Source organism: Urtica dioica, chromosome 1 (assembly GCF_054948205.1).
Source record: "Urtica dioica subsp. dioica isolate 48M chromosome 1, U.dioica_male_clone48M_v1_H2, whole genome shotgun sequence".
Lineage (NCBI taxonomy): Eukaryota > Viridiplantae > Streptophyta > Magnoliopsida > Rosales > Urticaceae > Urtica > Urtica dioica.
Window position 1 is genome coordinate 47,805,826 of NC_142756.1, and position 16,838 is coordinate 47,822,663.

At 39.6% G+C, this 16,838-nt stretch overlaps 1 pseudogene; it reads left to right on the forward strand.

Annotated features, from left to right (window-relative positions):
• The first annotated feature begins 6,040 nt into the window (after positions 1-6,040).
• Positions 6,041-6,202, forward strand: LOC149407977 (U2 spliceosomal RNA; annotated as a pseudogene).
• Positions 6,203-16,838: the final 10,636 nt, after the last annotated feature.

Consider the following 16,838-nt stretch of genomic DNA (forward strand, 5'->3'; position numbering starts at 1 on the left):
TTGTCGCTTGTGAATAAGTTAGAAACAATGTATTGACGAGGAGCTGACAAGTCACATTGTTTCATCCAAAAGAGTCAGGACTAAATTTGGACACTGGCCAGTTCATTTATTCACACTCCAAGGAACAAAGCATGATGTGATATATATTGCATTTCAGCAATCTTGTACATGAATTCCATATCTATGAGAACTTTACAAAGTTACTCATGACATTCTCACAACTTAGTACTTCACCAATAGGCCCTGTTCAGAATCACATAGTGAGTCCGAACTCTGACTTTCTCAAATGAGAATACGTAAGCTGTGAAATGGCGTGTCTCATTTCAGGATTAAGGTAAGCACAATGCAATTCATACGTAGTGACTTCGTGACATAAGAGGTTATATGGTTTGTTCTTATTTTATCTCTAGAAGTGCACTGGTCAATTCAGTACCTTCGGAAGATACCTAGAAGAACTATAGAGTCTCCAACTCTCAATGCCCCATAACCAGACATCATAGATTCTCCTAACAATCGTACTGAGGTCAATAGTCCTTTGACCCTTAGATTGCGAATATATCGTTTTAAGCAAACTACGAAGAGTTTGTTCATGCAGATCTACATTTGTCTCTTAGTAAGTTGTTAAGTTTGTTTATGGACTAAAGACTAATGTTTTATGATAAAGCTTCAAACAGACAAGGAGGAATGAATGAACGTTTAAACTTTTTATTAATGAATAAGCAATTACAAGCAAGAGTCTTCATGAGACTTTATTACATCAAATGTACAAAATAAAGATTACAACTCTTCTTGTGGGCACCATTGACAACAAACTTCCACTTGACTCAAAGAAGATGTGTGTAGTCCTTCACGCCTTATCCCTCTCGATGTTGGTCGAAGACCTTGTTCGCTAGGGCCTTGGTGAATAGATCTTCTAGGTTGTCCACCGTTGAGATCTTCTTCACTTCCACGTCTACGCGCTGCACGATCTCTCGAATCAAATGGTATTTCCTCTTAATATGTTTAGAGCGCTTATGGCTTCGAGGTTCCTTTGAGTTAGCGACAGCCCTACTATTATCACAATAAAGGGTCATGGACTCGTCGACGTTTGGAACTACTTCCAAATACTTAAGGAATTTTCTAAGCCATACAGCCTCTTTGGATGCTTCACAAGCAGCCACATATTCTGCTTCCATTGTGGAGTCAGCAATGCAAGATTGCTTAATACTCCTCCACACAACAGCTCCACCATTAAGGATGAACACAGATCCCGAAGTGGATTTCCTGGAATCCTTATCCGCTTGAAAATCGGAGTCGGTATATCCCGTCATAGTCAGGTCAGTACCTAAGTATATAAACATCAAGTTCCTAGTTCTTCGAAGATACGTAAGAACATGCTTAACAGCAATCCAGTGCTCGGGTCCAGGGTTGAATTGGAAACGGCTAACTACGCCAACGGCGGAACATATATCAGGTCTAGTGCAAAGCATAGCATACATGAGGCTTCCTACGGCAGAGGCGTAAGGAATTTTCCTCATGTCTTCAGTCTCTTGTGCAGTCTTGGGAGACTGGTCCTTAGAGAGTGAGACTCCATGCCTAAAGGGTGTTTGGCCCTTCTTGGAGTTTTGCATCGAGAAGCGATCCATTACCTTATCAATATAAGATGCTTGAGAGAGCGACAGGGTCCGGTTTTTCCGATCTCGAAAGATTTGGATCCCTAGAATGTACGTGGCTTCTCCTAGATCCTTCATATCGAATTGCTTTGCTAACCACATCGTTACCTATGAGTAATATATCATCGACATATAATACCAGAAACACAACTTTGCCTTCATGTATTAACTTGCAAACATAAGGCTCATGTATTGACCGTTAAAAGCCGAAGCTTTTCACAGTTTCATCGAATCTAATAATCCATGACCTAGATGCTTGCTTTATTCCATAAATGGACTTAAGCAACTCACAAACCTTGGATAGAAGTATGCGGATGGATTTAAGCATTGCGACTGGCGAGAAGGTTTCTTCATAGTCAATCCCTTCTTGTTGGGTATAACCCTTAGCCATAAGTGGTGCTTTGAACGTCTCGACGTTCCCATCCGGACCCCTTTTCTTCTTGTATATCCACTTACACCCTATGGGTTTATCCCTTCAGGAAGGTCTACATGTTTCCAGACTCTATTGACATACATCGAGTGCATTTCAACTTTCATGGCGTCAAGCCAAAGGTTTGATTCAGAACAAGCCATCGCTTGGCTATAGGAAATAGGGTCATCCATGTCGGAGACGGCTACGAGAGAGTCTCCATAAGACATGTACCTGTCAGGCTTTTGAGTAGCCCTCCCACTACGTCGAAGTACTACTTGATGAGATTCTGATGAGTTAGGTTGTGTTTCAGTTGGGGTAAGAACAGTTCTTACAGATGAGGTAGAAGCTTCCTCACCCAACTTTTCTTCAAACACAATTTTGTTTCTAGGTTTTGCATCCTTCATAAAGTCCTCCTCAAGGAAACGAGCATTCGTGCTAACGAAAGTCTTATCGTCCTCGGGACTATAGAATGTGAAACCTTTGGTTTCCTTTGGATATCCAACAAACAGACACAATTCTGACCTACTAGCCAACTTGCTAGCCTTTTGCCTTAGCACGTGTTCGGGGTAACCCCAAATTTTGATGCGGCCAAGATTTACTTTAAGGCCAATCCATCGCTCATAAAGAGTACCAGGAACCGTTTTGGACGGAACTTGGTTCAGAATGTAAGCGGCAGTTTCGGGGGCATATCCCCAACATTGATCTAACCATCTCCATAAGTGTTCGGTTTCTTCTCTCTGACACTCCGTTTTGTTGAGGTGTGCCAGCTGCAGTAAGTTGAGAAGCGATACCTTCTTCTTTAAGAAAGTCGTCGAACTCTCCAGACATATACTCACCACCTCGATCAGATCGAAGTGTTTTGATCACTTTGCCAATTTGCTTTTCCACTAAAGCCCTAAAGACCTTAAATACGTTAAAGGTCTCGGATTTGTGTTTGAGCAAATAGAAAAAACCATATCACGAGTAATCATCGGTGAAGGTAACGAAGTATTCGTATCCTCCACTTGCCTGTTGGCTAAGCGGATCACATACATCAGAATGTACTAGTTCCAGCAACTCAGTGGCTCTTCGATCCTTATCGGAGAAAGGTCGGTTAGTCATTTTTTCCTTCTATGCAGGATTCACAAGTAGGTAGTGAACCTATTGCAGAGGCTTGGAGTGGACCGTCCCTCAGAAGTCTCTTAATCCTATCTAGACTGATATGACCAAGTCTTAAGGGCCATAGATATGTTGAGTTTGTTAGATCGGAGGAATTAGAAAGTTTGATCCTCTTTGGCTCCCTAACTAGATCATTATCTATTTCGGTGTTTAATAGAGAAGGTTGAGTGGGATAGATGTAAAAAGAGCATTCTTCATACATGCAATAGTGACAAAAGAATTATCTGGAAACGAAATACGAATTCTATTCTTAATGAACTTTAAACAATAATCTTGCTCAAGAAGATGAGCAACGGATATCAAGTTCTTCCCAAAGGTAGGAACAAAATAAACATTATTCAAGTTTAAAGTGCGGTCTTCAAAAGACAGTGTCACCGATCCGACAGCCTTCGCAGACACCGGCCTCCCATCACCCCATTTGAAACAGAAGTCGCCTTCCTCTAAGCTTTTTGTTTTCTTGAAACCAGTCAAAGAACAACAAATATGGTTAGTAGAAGCGGAGTCAAGAATCCACGTTGATACATTATCAGCTACTAAGCATGCTTCGGTAATTAGTACAATACTATGTTCCTTTGCCTTGAGATAGGTAGGACAGTTCTTTTTCTCGGCCTTGCGAGGTCTCTTCTTAGATCCAGAGGCGGAGGCTTTCACTACTACAAATATGGGCATCAGGTGCGACAAAAGTCGCACCTGATGCCCACTGAGTCGCACCTAATAGTCCGCAGCTAATACTATTGGGTGCGACATGTCGCACCCAATAGTATATACTATTAGGTGCGACACTATTGGGTGCGACTTATCGCATCTAAAGTCGCGCCTATTTTTCCGTGAGAAAGGAGGGAATTTGACTATTGGGTGCGACATGTCGCACCCAATACCCTACCCGCCAACGTATTGGGTGCGACTAGTCGCACCCAATAGCCTACCCACCAACTTATTGGGTGCGACCAGTCGCACCCAATACCCTTCCCGCCATAGTATTGGGTGCGACTAGTCGCACCCAATTCCCAATTTATTTTAAAAAAAAATTACAAATATTAGAATTAGAATATAATATTATTAGAATTAGAAATTAATATTATTAGAATTATAATTAGAATTAGAAATTAATATTTCATATTAAAATATTTTTAATATACAAGCAACTAATACGAGTTTGTTTGCTAATATAAAAATATACAAGTGCAACTATTTTCGTTGTTGCCTATAAAACTTATCTATAGAAGAATTTCCTCTTCCTCTAAATATGTTGCCTCCGCGGCCACTACTGCTGCTTCCTCCTCGGCCATTGCTGCTACCGCTAGGACGATCACGCTGAAACTCCGCAGAACCTGGCGTTTCATTATCAGCCATTGCCGCTGATGTCGGCGTAGGGGAAGCCTGAGTATGCATCTGTGTAAACGAAAGCAGCTGTCGCTGCATCTCTTCCATCTGCATTGGTTGTGCCGCCATTTGAGCTTGTTGTGCTGCCAACTGAGCTTGCAACTTGGTATACAGTACTGGATCGGTGCGTGACTGAGGTGACGAACCAGACGAGCTTCCATCTTGAGCTCAAGCCACACTCAAAGCCCCAACTGGTGTCGTGGGTCCTATCCCGACATCCCAATCACGGCGTGGCCCGAGAACGTCATGCATCGCATACTCCTCTGCGCGTTCGAGGCTCACCTCTTCGCCTCTCTCCTCCGCTTGTCGCAAAATATCTGCAACTTGGGCGTTGATTCGCGCCTTTACAAAAAAACCAAATAAAATTATTATATAATTATTATTAAGTAATTAAATAAAATAACTTACAAATTGTTGACTCGCGAAGGGCGTTGTCCAGTTGCCGTTAATATCTTGATGCTTTTTCTCCCACGTCGCTAATGCGGAGGACAATGTCTCATCCTCCTTCCTCTGCAAGTTTTAATCATCAAAATAAGACTAATGTGTCTAATGTTAATAAAAATTAAACAACTTACGCTCTTCTGTCGATGAGCGAAAAAAGGTATCGACCTTTGTCTGGCCTTTGTCTGCTTCTTCTTCGCATTTTGTCGGTTGCGGTCAGCCTTTGCCTGCGAGACATAAATTCATTTAATTCGATTCGATGAGAAAAAAAAATCATGTTCAACTCATACCTTATGTTCTGGTGTGTTGAACACCTCTATTGCCTTCAACCAAGCCTCGTGCGTATAGCCCTTTGGTGTTTCTTCTCTGGCGAGCTCTATTTTCTCGCAAAACTTGTTGAAGAATCTAGATGATAAATTTGACTTTTGGTTGCGTCGCAACCGCTTCATTTCGAAAATGATAGTAGACTCTATCTCGTTGCGAATGCAATCACCTGGCACTCTCTCGCCAGTTGCAGGATACTCGTACACAAAACGGAACTCGTTATGGATTGCGGTCGTAACGGCCGTCACATGCTGAGGCTCGACTTCATTCCAGTCATTTGCGTCTGCTTGAAACGTCGCCTTGATCAAGTTTCCAAGACGGTTCGAGAAGGTGCCGATCAAGGGATTTTGCTCCCTGATGTCCTGGTAGAACATCATGTGTCGCCGATCGTAGCGATCTACATTCGCACCAGGAGTCCCTACCCCTGCTCTCGCTGACACGAGACCCTTCGTTGGTCCACGTGTGTTCTTCGATACGGAGGATCCCGGTGTCTGTGGTGGATCCTCGCCTCCACCTGCTCTAGTCGACATCCTATAAGAAGAAAACAAAATTAGAAAACAAAAAAACGTGGACGACACCACTGAGTGTTCCCAGATTCATGTCATTGTGTTCCAAGCTTAACCTTGCGTCTCCAGGTTGAGCTTGAGGGGGCGTATTAAACACAAGTGTGGGAGATTTTTGGCCTTTTGGCTACGACCAAGTGTAGTATATGTTCTTATCAGCTTAATGTATGATAATTGGTTTTCTCGGCTAAGGGGACCAACAGATTCGGAGCTAAAGATAAATTGTGGAAGGCTCACGGTATTGTTCTGCCGGGTGGCCTCCAATGATATAAAGAGCACTTAAATTAGTCCGCAAAGCTTTTTGAATTTTGTTTTATTTACAACCTTGGAGGTTGGGATATTTCATAAATAAAATAAATAATTTACAAATATGATTTGGTAGATAATAAACTTTATTTAAATAACAGAGAATATTAGCTATTTTATTATAACAAATAGAATATAGTTGTTATGATTCTTTTTATTATAAGAATTAATATAAAAATAAAGTGGTTAATTAAATCTTAGATTTTTTTCTAGATTCAAGGATCTTGAAAAGCCAAAAATAGAGGGCAAGCTATAAATAGAGGGCAGGGATAGAAGGAAATTACGACTAATAAAAGTGAATTTCATTTTAAAATTTGACTTACTCAATTCTGTAAGATTTGGAATTCAATATTTTATTTAGACTCTAGAAATATTCTGTAAGCTATAAAGAAATATTTTAAACTCTAGAAGTCAGAACTTTTTTTTTTGTCTTTAGAAACATATTTTATTATTTGAACCGAAAAAAAGAACATCGAGAAATAGAATGTTACGTGATATTACATTGAGAAATCACGAATAAATAAATAGAAATGCTTGTGTAGAATCTTTAAGTGTTTTTTTTTAATTTCATGTTTCAGGAGATTAAGAAGTTGAATATGCAATTGACTTCTCTTGTTTATGTATATGTATATTTATATATACACATTGGTTATAATTAATTGTCTACTAAGGATTTTTAGGTAAGATTTTTGTTAAATACAATAAATACGTTAAAGCTGGATTAATTATATAAAACTTATTCATGAAGGTAATTGTCGGAATGTTTGTGCTTTACATATGTTTCGTTAGCGGGGATAGCTCAGTTGGGAGAGCGTCAGACTGAGAGAGAGACTGTGAAAGGTATCTTATTTTTTTAAATGGATTGTAGAAATTGTGGGAAAGATACTAAAGCGCCTCAAAATCCTGGAAAATGGATTGTTTTTTAAAATGGACTGTTTCTAGTGGATTTCGATTCTAATTGATTCAAAACTCTACCGAAATTTTGGCAGAGTTTCCCCTATAATATTGTTAAACCAAAAACCTGCAAACTACTTTAAAAACATTTAAAATCCATCCAGAAACTATCATATTAATTAACTAAGTCCTAAACCGAGCCTCTGTGGTTCGATCACAACATTTTATCAATATCTATAGTTTAAACAATTAACCAATTTCAATCTTAATTAAACTAACATTTAAAATTTAAAATTAGTTACATAACCAATTTCATTATTAAGTACAAATTGTTAACAATTTAACTACAAATTAATTAGTTAACTAAACTAACAACTTATTAACCAATTTGATTTCCACTACAAATTAATTAGTTAACTAAACTAATTATAAACACTATATATATTAACAATTATACTACAATAATTAATACATGTAGTTATTAAACACAAATATACTTCATTAATTAAATTAACTACTTATTAACCTAACATATTAACATACTTATTAATAAATGTAATAACTAATTAGCATTTTTATAAACCTGTGAATTAATTACATAAATAACAACTTAACAAATTTATTTACCTAATTTATGAACTTAACTAACTAATTACTATAACTAATCAATTAATTTAATTAACATAAATAACCACTAACCTTAACCGACGGGGCTGCGAGGTACAAGGCGCGGCAATGCGGAGGCGACGCGGCGAGGACGGGGCTGAGGCGACGCGGCGAGGATGGGGCTGAGGCGACGCGGCGAGGACGGTGGCTCGCGGTGATGGCTCGGAAAAGAGAGAGCGAGGACGGGGCTGAGGCGACGCGGGGAGGAAGGGGCTGAGGCGACGTGGCGAGGACGGTGGCTCGCGGTGGTGGCACGGAAAAGAGAGAGCGAGGATGGGGCTGAGGCGACGCGGCGAGGACGGTGGCTCGCGGTGGTGGCTCGGAAAAGAGAGAGAGCGAGGACAGGGCTGAGGCGACGCGGCGAGGACGGGGCTGAGGCGACGCGGCGAGGACGGGGCTGAGGCGACGCGGCGAGGACAGTGGCTCGCGGTGGTGGCTCGCCGGGGTGGCCTAGGTGGTGGTTCGCGGTGGTACCTCGGAAAAGAGAGAGCGAGGGAGATGGTGGTGGCTCACGGTGGTGGCTCGCAGTGGTGGCTCACGGAGGGAGGGAGAGAGGGTTTGGTTTTTTCGGGTGTGACCAAATGAGGAAGACGAACCAGGAAATTGTGTTTTATAAACTAACCCTAGTAATCAGATGCGACAAGTCGCACCTGATACTCAAATAGGTGCGACTAGTCGCACCTAAAAAAACTATCAGGTGTGACTAGTCGCACCTGATAGTAAAAAAAAAAACTTAAAAATTAATTCCACGTCAGACAAATGAAAAAAAATGAGGGGGAGAAGTTGAGCGCTGAATTTTTTTTGGACTTTCCGGTGCGACTTGTCGCACCCGAAAGTTTTCAAAACTATTGGGTGCGACTAGTCGCACCCAATACCACTTAAAATCAGCGAATTTTTTTTCTTTTCTGGAGCCTTTTGGGTGCGACAAGTTGCACCTGATGCCCAGTTAGGTGCGACTTGTCGCACCTAATGCCCCTCCGCACCAGAAAGGCTTATTTGTAGTAGTTTTTATGCTCAGTGGCATGTGCCTCTCCTTGACTACTCTTTCTCTTAGTGAGACCTTCAGCAGTGTGAAGCTCCTTCATAAGCTCGGTAACAGTGTACTCTAGCTTGTTCATGGAGTAGTTAAGCTTGAAGGTATCAACAGACTCAGGGAGAGTTTCTAAGATCATATCTATGATATTCTTCCCTTTAATCTCAGATCCTAGGATTTCCAATTTATTCAGATAGCTAATGATCAGTATCATAAGGTCTCTGACAGGAGTCCCAGCCTACATGCGACAGTTCATAAACTGTAAGACTGCTTCTAGCCTTGTTTGACGCTTTTGCCCTCCAAACATCTCATGGAGATTGTAGAGCATGTCAGTGGCAGTCTCGATGTCACGATGTTGTTGTTTCAGCATATTATTCGTAGATGCTAAGATATAGCACCTCACAATCTCATCGGATCGAAGCTAGGCCGCTAAGGCGTCATTGTCCTCTTGAGTCGAACATCATTCGTCAGAGGACGACATGGGATGGTGAGTACCCATTTGTGCTTGTTAACGGTAAGGATGATATCAAGGTTATTTTTCGAATCTACGTAGTTTTTGTTTTCGAGTTTGTTCGAGGAAAGGATGATCGAGAGATGTTTGAGAGACATGTTGCTTAATTAAGTTGAAACAAGTTTATGATTAGTCTTTGGTTTAGGATTTAAGTTTTATTTAAGACTTGATAAAATCCAAAGGTGTTATAAACTAAACGATAATTTACTCCCTCAAGAGAAGGCTGCAAAAAATCTCCATTTATAAGTAAATGACACATCATTAATGCTTAGCCATGATGTCAATACACCAATTTTGACTAGCCACCTTTTAAATTGATTTTATCACTCACATCCTTTCGCAGAGCCTCAAGGGAGGATTACTAGGGATTTAGCCTAAGTGTGCAACCAACTACTTAGTTCAAAAGGTCAACTTTGAAAAACAATCCCTTAAGGGGAGGCCTTGTCATCATCGTCTCACTCTCGGACGTAGCTCATTGAGCAATGATCGAAGCAAAAACGCCTTAGAGTACTCCCATTTAAGAGAGGGCCACAAGAGCGGCTCTTAGTCTCATGTTAATTGCATCTTTCATTAGTGTTGGGGATCGTGGGTTACAAACAACAAGTATAATCCTCCCACTTAGTTTTTGGAGTTGGTACATCGACTGTTATAAGTTCGGAAACGGTTTTCCTAGTTATAGAGCGACAGAGCGGACAACTAGAAAAGAATCCTAGAAATTCATGTTCAAAGCAGTGTTAGTGCATAAAGGCACATGGTACATACTCGATCTTTTACTATTTTCTATTCGAGAAAGTACACGAGGGAAGTGTGAACTTAAACTCACTCGAACACTTGAAAGTTTGAGATTACACATCTTTTTTATTTTTCGGCTCGTCTACGAGGAGACCTCCCACTCAAATTTTCAAGAGCATATAGATTTTGAACATATGTGACATAGATATAGTTTTGAAATTTTTTTTGAAAACTTATTTGATTTGAATGAAAAAAATATTTTTAAGTTTGAAAATGAAAACGGTTTTTCAAAATTCAAACTAGTTTTGTAAAAATTCAATTTCAATTAAATTTTCAAAAATCAAAACATTTTAATCTTACACATCATGTTTATAATCTTATAAAAAACATTTTTTCTCAAGAAAATTTTCTCATTAGAGTTCTATAACTCATGGTAGTGTGGATGAAAATCCGGATTTCTAAAAAACTGGACTTTCGGAACAGCCGCGCACCTCGGAGTAAAATCGCCATAACTAGCGGCTCCAATGTCCTTTTGACCCAAAACCGGTGGCATTGGAAAAAGGACAGACAGACCTTTAATGTGATTCAATAATCATTAAATTTAGAATTCTGAGTAGAGCGTTATTCCACTTTTACTGATGCTTTCACTCCAACTCGAAGAAAACAGAAATAATTAAAGATCGGTCTTTTAGTGCGTAAAAAGAATCGAGTGTAACGGAACTTTTTAAGAAGTTGTTAAATCTTTTATTTGTGTTTTATTAACATGGTAATAACATGATATAAAAGAAATAACAACAAGAATAAAACGATTCAAGTAAATTAAAGAAACTAGCAGGACAATATAACTAGTCACAAAAATTACTCGAAAAATTCTCATACTTAAAAACACGTTTTTTAATATAAAAAATTAAAAACTTTTAGAACTGATTCTAATGTGTTTTAATAACATCCCAAACTTATAGAAAATCATCATGATTCTTAATTTAAAGGCAAGAGCAATAAATTAAAAAAAATCTAAGATAACAATTCTAACTTGTCACAAAATTGGTAAACTTTCGAAAACGATTTTCAAGCTCATAATTTTTAATTACATGTAGATGCATATCTTTGACCATAGCTCTAATACCATTTGTTGGAATTGATCTAGGGTTTAAGAAAAATTTTAACGCTTCGGTAAGCGGCGGAATTTTAAAAATTTTCTTTTAACAAGTAAAACGATTTTTACTAACCTATACAAAGAGCAAGCACATGTAAATAAAAACTATTATGAGCATAAAAGATTACTAACCTTTTTAGAAGCTTGAACGTTGAGAAGATTTTGGAAAGTTGCAACGTTGGTCTCCCTCGCAGCACGTCTCTATTTCTTTCCTCGCCAACTCGAGCAACCACGAAAGTTTATATCACTATAATCACTAGAGAAAATTAGGAATTAGTGTGTGGGCACTTTAAACACTTCGACTCAAGAACAAGTCTAAAAGTCTAAGAGCTAAACTTGCTAGGTCAAATGAGGACCTAGGTGCCAAAACAAAAACGAAAAGAACTTAGAGAGAGAAGGAGAGAGGATCGGCCAAGCTAGAGAGAGAAGCTCTCAAATCTCTAAAACTTGGGTGAATGAAATGTGTAGAATGGGGCTCCTATTTATAGGAGAGGTCTCACCTTCAATAAGGTAGTTTCCTCTTCTATAGAATATCACATATTCATGAGCAAATATTGCCCATTTCCCCTTTGATTCACACGGCCAACAAGGCTTCTAGAAGCCCTTGGATTTGTTTCCTATTTTGTTCCTTCTCTAGGTTGGCCGAAATTCCCTTATGCATGCATAGGAAATTTGCTTCCTCTTTTTCTTTTGGCAAGTATCTAGATACATTTATGCACAAAATATTCTCTCTTTCTCTTGGGTAGTAGGCGCCCAAAACACTTCTAGAAAGGGCTTCTAGAAGCTTTTCCGCTTGTTCATGACAACATGAAAAAGGCCCATTAAGAATTTTCAATAAAATTCTTATGAAATGAAATTAATCCACAAGGCCCAATAAAACTAATATTGGCCGAGTGATGCATGTCATCAAATGACCATGTCAAAAAATTTATTGACATTCATTTCATCCTATGTCACAAGAGACAAAAATACCCTTTTGACAATTTTCGTAAAACTTGTCTCGTTCTTGTTTTCACTTAGCTTCTAGTTTAACTATTCCTACTCTAGTAGATGCACCTGAACAAATCAAAGTGATTGGTTGCAAGCGGATCTAAAAGAGGAAGAAAAGAGCTAATGGACAAGTCGAAACCTTTAAGATTAGACTTGTGGCTAAGGGTTTAACCTAGAGAGAAGGTATCGACTACGACGAAACCTTCTCTCTTGTAGCCATGTTCAAATCCATCAGAATTCTTCTGGCCATAGCAGCTCATTATGACTATGAGATCTGGCAAATGGACGTAAAGACGGCATTATTGAATGGCTATTTGGAAGAAGAAATCTATATGGCTCAACCAGATGGATTCATACAAAAGGGTCAAGAGCACATGGTTTGCAAATTATTGAAGTCTATTTATGGACGTAAGCAATCATCTAGATCCTCGAATCAAAGGTTTGATGAAGTTATCAAGACCTATGGTTTCGAACAAAGTCTTTCCGAGCCTTGTGTGTATAAGTACTCGAAAAGTAACGTTGTGGTTTTCTTAGTGCTTTATGTAGATGATATCCTATTGATAGGAAGCAACATAGCATTGTTATCTGACACAAAAGCCTGGCTGGTAAAGCAATTCCAAATGAAGGATTTGGGGAATACTACTTTTGTTCTAGGTATCCAAATCATTCGTGATAGGAAGAACAAACTACTAGTTCTGTCTTAAGGTACTTATATCAATAAGGTACTTGCACGTTTTTCGATGCAAAACGCCCATGGCGCATTATTACCAATGCGGTCAGGGATGCCCCTTTCTAAAGGCAGTGTCCTAAGACACCGCAAGAAGAGGAAGATATGAGACGAGTACCCTATGCTTCAGCAGTTCGGAGCTTGTTGTATGCAATGTTGTGTACGCGGCCCGACATATGCTATGCAGTGGGAGTTGTTAGTAGATACAAGTCAAATCCTGGTCATGATCATTGGAGGGCTGTTAAACATATATTGAAGTATCTTAAGAGAACTAGGGATACGATGCTAGTATATACAAGTAAGGACTTGGTGATACAAGTATACAATGACTCTGATTTCCAAGCAGACCGTGACATGTTGAAGTCTACGTCTGGGTCAGTGTTCACTCTCAATGGAGGAGCGATTGTTTGGAGAAGCGTTAAGCAATCCAGTATCACAGACTCTACAATGGAAGCTAAATACATAGCAGCTTTTGAGGCAGCCAAAGAGGCTGTTTGGCTTAAGAATTTCTTAACCGAACTGGAGGTAGTTCCTAGAATGATTGAGCCTGTGCAACTCCATTGTGACAACACTGGAGCCATTGCAAACTCAAAGGAGCCTCGCAGCCATAAAAGAGGAAAGCACATATAACGAAAGTATCACCTGATAAGGGAAATAGTTTGAAGGGGAGACGTGGCTGTCATGAAGATCTCGACGCTAGATAATGTTGCGGATCCAATGACTAAAGGGCTGCCCAAATGTGTGTTCATGAAACACATAGAAGGGATGGGTCTTACATATATGCCACAACTTCTCTAGGTCAAAGTGGGAGATTGTTAGGAATTCTTGCCCACAAGAAGATTTATTTGTAATTTTCACTAAAATATTAATAAAATAAAGTTTCGACATTTATAATCTATTTGAATTGAAAATGTTATCTACTATTGCAAATAGTTACAACAAACATTCATCAATCCTTAATCTCCATATTAAACCGAGTCACGTGCTGGGCACTTGAGAGTTCGGACGGTGAACTAAAACAAGGTCAGTGACTGATACAAGCTTGGGTAGCTATATCCGAAGTCACATTTGTGGAACACAAGTGAAGGTCGATCACTTAGTGGGAGCATTCTACACTTGTGGTAAGTGTACGATCCGGAAAAACTTTGGTTATGGATGTATCGTGTAAGGACCGTTACAACGCACCAACCAGGGTCACTATGATGGTCAAAGTGAGACTTGATCTAAATCCTGAAGTGTTCATGGAATTCTAGGTCTTGTTACTTAGTTCTTTGATTCATCGCGTTAAAGGCCAATTGAGGTTGCATAAACATATGTTTTGGTAACTCGGGACTTGATCAGAAAAGGGAAGTGTTTCACAGATACGGAATCCAGCCTTCCTGAAAGAAGGTAAACGTTCTCTCACCTAAGAGTTGATTCCATAACCGATAGATTGCGCGCACTCTCGAAGTAAGTAACGTTCGAGAGAATCTTTCGCTGGGGAAGCAACAATGCTTAGGGTTCATATGTATGAGAAATGTATAGCAGAATAATTGACCTCTTCTCGATACGGGTTGAACCTGGAGGATCTTGATCACGTACTGACTATATACTTCCAGTATATAAATCCAGTATTAAAGCAGAGTTCGGTCTTAGCTTACACGGTGGAGTATTGACTAAGATTAGACGAATCGATCGAAAAAGGGAAAATACTATTTCGTCTTTTTTAGCAGATTCGTTAAGCTTCAACTACTGGGTCCATAGTCCCCGATTCGTCTTCGATAAAGACGAATATGAACTTTCTAATAATAATTTTTTTTTATTATAATCTCACATGTTGTAATATGATTAGCAGCATACATTCGAAAATTTGTTTATTTGTCGAATTAACTATTTATAGTGGAATTAATTATTTGTTGTTAGATCAAGTAAAGAATTAATTGAAGTTTGAATTGGGCCTTATGGGCATTACAAAATTCAAAATTCCTAGGCCCATGGAGAAGCAACTAATTTGTCCATATTCACAGTGGGTATATTGGGAAAACGCCCAAAAACGAAATCCTTTGCTCATGGGCACATGAAATTCGAAATACCCATAGTGGGAACATTGGGAAAACGCACAATTTTTCTCTTTCATGATTTAAATAAAGAGAGAATAATATTTAAAAGAAAATAAGATATTTGCCTTTATTCTCTCTATATTTTGAATTCCTAATATGTAGGAGATAATATTAGATTTGATATTATCTCACTATTTAAAATGGAATAAGATATTGCTTTTTTAAATAGATTCCTTATTTATAGGAAGATGTTATGGAATAATATACCCTAGATTATGATCTAAGGGTTAAGAGAGAAAGTAGGAATTTAAATAAAGATGTAATGGTTGATCTTTAATTGGAGACTAGGGTTTCCTAAAACCTGTCCATTCCACTACTATAAATAGGGGTTCAAGGAGAGAGAAAATATGAACCTAATTACACTAGAACTTTCATCCATTCCCTCTCGGTGGTGGACGGAAATTTCTCTCTCTCCATTGCCATCGAAACTCCGTGATTCCAATCCCATAAACACAGTGCGACCTGAATTCATTGTTCGAGATCGTAGTGAGATAAAGATTGTGCGCACTCATATTTCATATTCGTCTCGGAGATTACGTTTCGGAAGACTACAACGTCATCAACGACGTCTTGGAGCTGATCCCGAAGTTTCAGAAACAACACGAAGGAGTAGTCTTATAAAGACATAAGACGGATTTGTCAAAGCTTGAAGATTCAGTTCGTGACCCAACGAGTAAGTGCCACTAGAACGTAATCTAATTTTTTTTATCGGTTGCATGCTCGCTCTCACACTTAAATAGTACACACATGTAAATCTAGATTCTTGTTTGATAACCACCTTAATTAGCTTTCGAGTAGCGTAATTATATTTTACTTACGGTTATTAAGGCGAATTAATCACCAACAAGTGGTATCAGAGCTAGTTGATTTACTTGTTTGTTTGATCCGTTCATGCTTTTAAATAATGGTTTGAATGAAATTATATTTGATTATATTCGATAATTGTATATGCGAATTATTTTCGGGTTTGATTGTAGAATATTTGATTCTCGCTCTCTAGATTTTATGTACACACAAAATTTTGGTGGGTATAGGTTTTATGTAATTTATTTTTCTGTAAATTATTCTTGTTGTAATCCAGACATGATCACGACGATCGACGAGACACCGCGACTACAACCGACCGAAGAAGCCGCTGCACCCATGCAGCGCGTCTCCACACGGCTGAGCCGCGGCCAAGCAGTCCAGCGGGGGAGCTGCCTTGCGGCCCCGCTCCAGCGGCGGAACCACCCAACCACGACTATCCTGGCTGTGGTCTTCAGTCCCACAGCCCACCTCTAGGGCAAGCCTAGCCGTGTAAGGCTTGGCTCAGCTTGGCAGGCTGGGTCGAGTGGATTCTGTCCAGGCTTGCGTGCGCTAGAAGGTGGCACTCAGCTCATCTCGTTGATCTATGGCGGGGTCTTGTAGTCTGTTCTTGACGAGATTTGTTTTGATGACATTTTTGGGCCGGAGTCTGAGGAGCCTGGCGTCCACTCGAAGGCTTTTCCGGGGCGAATAGGTTCAACTGCGGAACATCCGGGGAAGGCTATGGAAACCGTCTTGGCCAGTTCGGAGGGTGACTACTCCTTTGTGGTGTCAAGGCGTGCTTCATCCAAGGTCTCAAATATAGAAGCTACTTCTTCGACTAAGTGCTTGTATAAGATGGAGTGGTACCCAACCAGGGACGTTGCTGCTCCTGTAGGCTTCGACTGCACGAGGATCGATGTTAAGAGTTCGATAACACATCGTGCATTCATTGGTCTCAGGGAGACTTATAGCATCCCGACTTCGGTGGAGCTTCTCTGTCCGCTT